Below are 9,150 nucleotides of genomic sequence, written 5' to 3' on the forward strand. Positions count from 1 at the left end.
TCAAATCCTTCTCCAATAGATTCATCCTTCGGAAAGTGTCAAAATATAAGATATTAATGCTGCTTCCACCGTCCATTAGCACCTTTGACAGGGTGTACCCCCCAACTTGGGGAGCTACGACCACCGCTAAGTCGCCAGGATTATCAACTCTTGGCGGATGATCCTCCCTACTCCATGATATGGTCTGCTCAGACCAGTGGAGGTACCTGGGAACTGCCGGCTCAGACACACTGTACGCCCGGTGACTCACCTTCTTATCACGTTTGCAAGCATTGGTGGTGAAAACGTGGTACTGCCCATTATTTAACTGTTTGGGGTTGTTGAGAAAGCCCCCGTTGTCATCCTGACCCTGCGAAGCCCCCTGTGGGGGCGGTTGCTGAAAAGCTCCGGGCGGGTTATACCGCCGCTGGTGATGACCCGGATACTGGCCGCTGCTCGGCTGCGAGCCCCCCTGAATCCCCGGTTTGAGAAAACCGCCAAAGGGGTTCTAACGTTGGTTGGGTGCAGCAAACTGCTCCTGCCGTTGGTCCGGGTCATCATTTTGGATTTTCTTGATCGCCTCCGCCCGAAACTCCTGCATCACGAAACAATTCTTCCAGGAGTGAGTCGCTGGGCCGTCTGCCATGGCGTGGTGCGGGCAAGGGCCCTTGAGTAACTCTTCATAGTTACGCGGCTTCTTACCACTGTATCCCCTGTTTTTCTTCTGGCGTTGGTTGCCATTGTTGGTGTTGGTATTGGCGACTAAATCCAAAGATTCTTCTTGCTGCCTTCTCTTGTCATTGGCTCCTTGATTGTGGCGGTTACGTCCCTGGAACCGGGTATGATTTTTGGATGACTCGCCCTTCTTTGGCGAATTAGCTTTACCGTCCTCACCGGGATCTTTGGTGTCGTCCGCTTCAACGTATGTAGTGAGGGTATCCATTAGCTCCCCCATGTCTTGGACCTTTCGCTTCAGTCGCCCTAACTTCTGCACCAGGGGTTCATAGTGGCAGTTCTGTTCGAGGATCAACATAGCCCGAGCCGCCGTAATACCGTCTGATGAATGGATAATTTCCATGACCCGCCATGACCAATGGTGGGCCGACTCATCGGGGCACTGAACGCAGTGCTGCAGATCGACAATCGTCATTGGACGTTTGCAGGTTCCTCGGAAGTTTTTGATGAAGCGCTCTTTCAATTCAGCCCAGGTCTGGATGGAGTTGGGGGTTAACTTTTTTTAACCAAGTACGTGCTGACCCTTCGAGCATCATCGTGAAGTATCTGGCGCAAACTGCTTCGTTTACGTCGAGCATGTTTATGGCGATTTCGTAACTCTTGACCCACGACGCCAGCTCAAGGTCCGGGGTGTAGTTAGGCACCTTTCTTGGTCCTTTAAAATCCTTGGGCATTTGTTCGTTGCAAAGGGCGGGGGCCAAGCACGACACCCCCACTCGTCCACCGCTCCCGACGAGAGGGGCTGGGGCGACTTGGATGTTCAGGAGATCCCGGCCCGACGGGTTTTGATGATCAGGCGGGTTGTCCTGGGGGATGAGTCGCGGTCCGCTGTTTACAGCGGGCTGGTCCTCTGGCCGACTCCTGGTGTGACTCGCCTGGGGAGTGGAATGCAACCTATCTAGGCTATGTGAGAACTGGGTGTTTTGAACCACCGCCGTCTTCAACATCTCAATGGCGTTCCTTGCTTCTATCTTGGCAGGAGTATTGCCGTGAATCGGAAGAGATTCCAAATGGCGAGTTGCAGCAAGGACGTTATCCACTGGGTTGGAAAAGTGACCTTGAGGTGTCCGGAATCGGGGAATGTGATCCTCAATTGGTTGAACCGGCGGGTTAGGTGGATGGCACGGTCCTCCCCGTGGGGCGGCTCCCGCCCCGGGAGTTCGCGGAGTATCGAACAGGCGGGTCGGGTTGAGATCAGGGGGTAGGCGACCCTGGTGCCTCCGCTGATGGACGTCGCCAGATGCGCGCTAGTGTCTTTCGAGCCGCCAATTGTCAGTGTTTAAGCGAGTTCTCTCGGCGGTAATTTGAGCTTGCCGGGTCTCGATCCTGGCGGACTCCACCTCGGCATGTCGGTGGAGATGTCCGGCTCAGGCACGGATGATGCAATCATGCTGATGAAGACGTTGATCTTGCCGAAGGGGGCCTTGTAGCCAGATTCGATCGAATCTGCCTCGGGCCCACATTGCAGGTTGTTGATGTAGAACTTCCCACGTCGGCTCCGAGTCATGAGCCCTGTCGCGTAACTCCCAAACCCTGGTAGGGCTCCCTTTGAGAACTCAACTCCACCGTGCGCAGGCCTCACGGTGGGCGCCAACTGTCATGGTTTTGTCACGGCAGATGTCCTCGTGAAAGGACTTAGTATTGGAGCCATCGCACTTTGGTGGCGACTCAAAGGGGTTGAACGGGAGTGAGATGGCGATTTACCCAGGTTCGGCCCCTCGTGAGGAGGTAAAGGCCTACGTCCTGCTTTGAGTTTTATTGATGGAGTTTCGATTACAAGGAGGGCGTAACTCGCCAGACCTAGCACTCGATGATTTCTAACCTGCCCTCTTCTTCGCTGGGACTCGCCTTTATATACAGGTCGAGTCCGTAGGATTCACAAGGGTACTTTCCTTTCTACAAAACGTGACTCTTACGATTTCTAAGTCGCCATCTTCCAAAGTTTAGAAACCTTCCGGAAGTCATAAACCGCCATACAACCTTCGGTCTTGCCAGGCCAAGGCCCAAACCATGCTTAGATGAATCGCCTGATTTGGTGACCCGGCCCAACTAGGGCGGGTTATCAATAGATAATATCCCCAACACACATCTTTAGCTCCATCATAGAAACTTAGAAATTTAGTTCACAAGCATTGATTATATAGATCACATGAGAGCAATGCACTAATTGTTCAGCTCCATCGTAGCTCGAGGGTTTCTCGATTACTCTCCGCGGCTGCTCTACCGCTTGCTGTGGACGCTATAGCATTCCCAGCGGCTGCTCTAGCACTCTCCAAATATGATTGATCGCTCTTGGTGGCTGATCGATCACTCTGTACATAGGCGAGCACGATCTCGGTGTATAGAGCCACCCTCGCGACGATGTCTACAACAGTAGGAATTCCGTCTACGACTCTAGGAGTCCTAACGAGGCGTCTTGGCTTCTTAATCTAGATCGCATTAAACAAATTGACATTTCTATATGACATTTAGAAAAACAAACAACATTGCCTTTGATAGAAATTGGACATATTGAGTGGCAGAAATTAAACGAAACGAAACTTAATCCACACTTCGCAAAAACATTGGTAGTCACTATGAATACACCCACATCATGAAAAAACTAATGTATCATATGCTCAGCCATATTTTAAAGCATTCAATTAATAAGATTTAATTGTATATTTTAACTACATAAATAAAATGTTGTATGAATATTTGTAGACATTGGCACACACAACAAATTTGAGCCACACTAATAAAATGGTGTACTAGAGTTTTATTCGTATGTTGTACATTTTAACTAAACTAATAAACTCATACCGCAAGTACCATTAACAGAGAGAAGGGAGGTGTGCTTATCGTGCCGGAGTCGGCCAGTGGGCTAAACGAGACACATGTTCATGGAAGAGGCGTCAGCGGATGCCGATTTTGACACAGACAAGGACGGCGTTGGATGCGGAAGAGGCGTCGCGGGGAAGTAGTTCGATGTAGCGTTGCACGGAGACTCCGATGAACTTCGAGGCAGGTACGGACGATGCAGGCAACGGGGAAGATTAGGTCCTTGACTCCGTTCGAGGTGGTGGATTGCGACCTCGCATGGGGCGACGAACGATGCCACCACGATGCTAGGAGCGGCGAGAAAGGAGGGAGGAAGACTGGGAGTTGAGAAACGGAACTGACTCCCATGAGGGGTAGGTAAGGTGTTATTTAGAAGTGATAGACGCACATTGATGACTTCCACCACAGTATAAGCGTGGGAGGCGGCAACGTGAGCAAATATAGCATTGACGAACGACAACAAGAACCAGCCACCTGCTGCATGAAAATATTTGAAAATGTTTGATGTGAGGGTTCCCAAATATTGTTGTGGCGGGTAAGGAAGGCTGCCCGCCACATGTATGGGAATGAGCTATGGCGGGAGGTGAATTGCAGTCGCCGCAGCAGCTTGTCAGCCGGGCACAAATTGGAAAAAGCATATGTGTGGCGGGCACTCGTTGCCGGCCGCCACACCTACATGTGTAGATTTTAGCGCTCACCACTGATTGCTTTCAAAGTTGGCAATGACGGGTGAAACGCACCGCCCGCCACTGTCGGGGGTTCACCACTAGTAGAAAACAGAACTTTTGTCCGGAGCTTTAGTCCCGCCTGGGTTTGGGCCCGGGACTAATGTGAGCATTATTCCCCGGTTCAAATGGGACCTCTAGTCCCGGTGGGTGATACCAACCGGGACTAAAAGGGTTGTGGCAGTCTGGGCCCCATGTGAGCCCCTTTAGTCCGTGTTGGTATCACCAACCGGGACTAAAGATAGACCTTTAGTCTTGGTTGGTATATCCAAGGGGGACTAAAGTCTTCCCTATATAAAGCTGCTTCGTCCAGCCAAGTCCAAGCTTTCTCTCCTCTGTGTTTCCTTCCACAAGCTCGAGTTGATCCTCCATTTTTGCCAAGATTCATCAAGATTGGCGGCACCCCATCTATCCAAGGGTTCTAAAAGGTTAGGAACTTCATCCTTTCATCTGTCATTGCTAGTTTAGCTCCTTTCATGCTCTATAAGTACAGTGATTTGTGGGTTTTAATTGGGGAGTAATTATGTGGGAGTATTATTTGATTTATATGCAATCTGAGCTTAAATTAACTTCTTAGTTTATATATGTGTAGGTTTGGTTTACTTAGTATTATTTGTGACTTCAGAGCGTCCTCGCAAAAATCTAAATCACACTCATCTAAGAAGAAAAAAACCGCTCAAGAAAGCAAAAAGTTCCACACCGATCCGAGTTTCCACATGAAAAGCATGTTTTGGAACAGTAGAGGTCTATTAGACTTGGCTAAACATAAACACGTTGGTGGTTGTGTATGGGAACATGGATTGGATTTCGTGGAAATTTCCGAGGCTAGTAAGTGTGACTTTCGGCCGCATGTCCTTGGTCACCTATCAGGTGGTTTCAACTACGAATGACATAGTATACTAGCTCGTGGAATGTCTGGAGGAATTCTTCTTGGGATTTTGACCACAGTCATGGACTTGTTGGCCTTTTTGATCGGTGAATTTCATATAAAAGTTCACCTAAGAGATAGGGTTGAAAATTTACATGGACTCTCGTCGTTGTCTATGGGGCTGCCCAAGATGAGCTTAAATCGGCCTTCCTTTGGGAATTGGTAAACCTGGCTATGGATAACCCATACGCAATGCTCATTGTAGTGGACTTCAATATCCTTAGGAGCCACGAACAGAAAAATAATGATCGCTTTGACACTCATTGGCCTTTCTTATTCAACACTGTGATAGATAGATTGGATCTTCGGGAGGCTAGTATGTCGGTGCGGCAGTTCACTTGAGCTAATACCGATATGTGTCCACATACGAGAAGCTCGATAGGGTCCTTATGAATACTGAATGTGAATTAAATTTCCATTGGTAACCATACGAGCCCTAGAGCGTATCAAGGCGTTATCGGATCATGCACCCATCATTCTCGATTCTAATTCTAAAAACTTCATTTCCCGACGCCCTTTCAAATTTGAATTGGAATGGCTGCATCCAGAAGAATTTGTATACATAATCAAGAATGTTTGGTAGAGGCTCGCTATTGGTCGCACACCTCATCAAATATGGAATTTTAAAATAAGGGCCATGAGGCAACACCTCACTGGATGGACGAAACATACCAACAAGATATACAAAAAAGAAAAAACGACTCTATAACATCATTAATGACCTCGACAAAATTGTTGAGACGCGCACTTTATCTCAACAAGAGATTGAATTGAAAAACCAATCTAATGAGAAGGTTGCACGTCTTCTGCAAGAAGAGGAGATCAAATACTACCAAAGATCCAAAGCTGATTTCATTTTTATGGTTGATAGTAATACAAGGTACTTCCAATTGGTCGCCAATGGACGGCATAGGATGAAATGTATTTATAGTCTCCAAAAAGATTAGGGGTGTATCAAGGTCAGGAGGAGCTCACAAAATATATCACCAAATACTACAAATCTGTATTCAGGGCGACGGATATTGCAAAATTCAGGGAACAAGAAAATGATATTCTGACATCATCTTTCACCGAAGAGGAGGTGAGATATGCGGTGTTCCAAATGGAACACAAAAAAAGCTCCAGGCCGAGATGGTTTCCCCCATAGAGTTCTATCAGAATTTCTAGGATATCATCAAGTGTGACCTTTTGGAGTTGTTCAATTGTCTTCATGCCGAGAATCTTGACCTATTTAGACTGAACTTTGGCGAGATTGTCTTATTGCCAAAGAATAAGGAGGCAGAACGGATCCAATAGTTCAGACTCATATGCCTCCTTAATGTGAGCTTCAAATTTTTCACCAAAGTGGCTACGAATAGGTTAAGCTTAGTAGCTAACCATGTTATTCGCCATCACAAATGGCTTTCATGAAAGGAAGAAATATACTCGATGTCATAGTAATCCTGCTTGAGACCGTCCACGAGATGCACCGGAAAAACCTGAGTGGAGTCGTATTCAAAATCAACTTTAAAAAAGCCTATGACAAGGTGAAATGGTCTTTCCTCAAAGTGGCTCTAAGGATGAAAGGTTTCTTCGATAAATGGCGCTAGTCGATCCATAAATTTATAACTGGAGGTAGTGTGGCCATCAAATCAATGATGGCGTAGGCCATAATTTTCAGACAAAATAAGGACTATGATAGGGTGACTCCATATCCCCAATGTTATTTAACATTGTCGCTGACATGGTGGCTATTCTGATTGAGCGCGCGAAGGAGGACGACGAGATTGCAGGAGAAGTGCCACACCTTGTGGATGGTGGCCTCTCTATTCTGCAATACGACGATGACACAATTCTCTTTATGGAACATGACCTAGATAAGGCTCGAAACCTAAAATGCGTGTTTTCAACGTTTGAGAAAATGCCATTCTGAAAATTAACTTACATAAAAGTGAACTTTTCTGCTTTGGAGAAGCCGTTGAGGCGGTGGCTGATTATGCTGACTTGTTTGGTTGCGCACATGGCCAATTCCCAATTAAATATTTTGGAATATCGATTGATTATGGGTGTGTCACCATTCCTAAGTGGAAGCGTGTAGAGGAGCGTCTAGAGAAACGGTGAGCAATTGGAAAGGCGAGTTGCATTAAGTTGGAGGACGACTCGTTCTGATTAACTCAGTCCTCACAAATATGGTTCTATATATGCTTTCTTTCTTCCTAATCTGATAAGGGGTCTAGCAAAACTCAACTATTTTAGAACGAGATTATTTTTGGCAAGGAGATGGTGAAAAGAAAAAATACAGACTCGTCAAATGGAGTGTGGTTTGTAGGACGAAAGACCAAGGTGGCTGTCGGGCTCCTCGGACTAGGGGTACCAAGGCCCATCGGCGTGCGGCCCCACGCACAACACGCTACACTAGCCTTGTTTGGCCCATCGGCAAGCCTAGCAAAGAAGACCCTTGTGAGGGCCCTTGCCTCGTGAGGCAAGCGCTAGAGGATCGTCGCCAAGGACCACCAAGGGTCGCCCGCTGCAAGGACGCGTCCTAAGGCCACCCCTGAGGCTCTCGTCGGGGGGGGGGGGAGCTCGTCGAGGATGACCACGCGGGGTCTGATGACCCTGGGCCTCCACGTGGGGTGATGCAGGTTGTGCAGGTGGCGAGGAGTTGTGCCAGCGGGCACGGATAGGGAGGTTTTCCAATTTCGTCCTAAGGAAGTGGGGCGAGCTGGCGGGCTCCCAACGCAACCCCCAAAGGATCCCCATTTGGTGCAAGAAGACTAAGGCTAGGGTGTCAGCAGGACGAAGGTCACCACCGAGCCTGCCGGTGCGTCGTAGCGAAGAGCTTTGGCAGGCGAACACCCTTTTTGTTAGGGTGGACTACAGTCCTGACCCCTTTCGAAATGGTTGTTGTGGCAACCCTTCCCGCCAATGTTTTCAGGGGAAGAGGACCAAGCCCAATATAAAATAGAGGTCTAGCCTTTATACGTCTCCAACGTATCTATAATTTTTGATGGTTTCATGCTATTATCTTGTCAAACTTTGGATGTTTTGTATTCCTTTTATATCTTTTTTGAGACTAACCTATTAACTCAGTGCCAAGTGCCAGTTCCTATTTTTCCATGTTTTTGACCCCTTTCAGAGGAGGATTTTAAATGGAGTCCAAACGGAACGAACCTGCCAAAAAGATTTTTGACGAAATAGAAAAAGATCGGGAAACCTGACAATCAGGGCAGGGGGCCACCAGGGACCCCACAAGCCCCCTAGCCGCGGCCAGGGGGGCCCGCGCCTCCTAGGCTTGTGGGCTCCCTAGGCATCCTCTGCCCTAGGTCTTTCGCCTATATATTCCCTACAATCCCAGAAAAATCAGGAGATGATCGAAAGTACTTTTCCGCCGCCGCAAGCTTCTGTCTCCGCAAGATCCCATCTGGGGCACATTCTGGTGCCCTGCCGGAGGGGGGATTCGGATAAGGAGGGCTTCTTCATCAACACCATGACCTCTCCGATGATGCGTGAGTAGTTCACCATAGACCTACGGGTCCATAGCTAGTAGCTAGATGGCTTCTTCTCTCTCTTGGATCTTCAATACAAAGTTCTCCATGATCTTCATGGAGATCTATCCGATGTAATCTCCTTTTGCGGTGTGTTTGTCGAGATCTGATGAATTGTGGATTTATGATCAGATTATCTATTAATCTTATTTGAGTTTCTTCTGATCTCTCTTATGCAAGATTTCATATCCTTGTAATTCTCTTCGAGTTCTGGGTTTTGTTTGGCCAACTAGATCTATGATTCTTGCAATGGGAGAAGTGTTTGGTTTTGGGTTCATACCATGCGGTGGCCTCTTCCAGTGACAGAAGGGGTAGCGAGGCACGCATCGTGTTGTTTCTATCAAGGGTAAAAATATGGTGTTTTCATCATTGGTTTGAGTTTATCCCTCTACATCATGTCATCTTGCTTAAGGCGTTACTATGTTCGTCATGAACTCAA

The sequence above is a fragment of the Hordeum vulgare genome, chromosome 4H, assembly GCF_904849725.1.
Source record: "Hordeum vulgare subsp. vulgare chromosome 4H, MorexV3_pseudomolecules_assembly, whole genome shotgun sequence".
Classification (NCBI taxonomy): Eukaryota; Viridiplantae; Streptophyta; class Magnoliopsida; order Poales; family Poaceae; genus Hordeum; species Hordeum vulgare.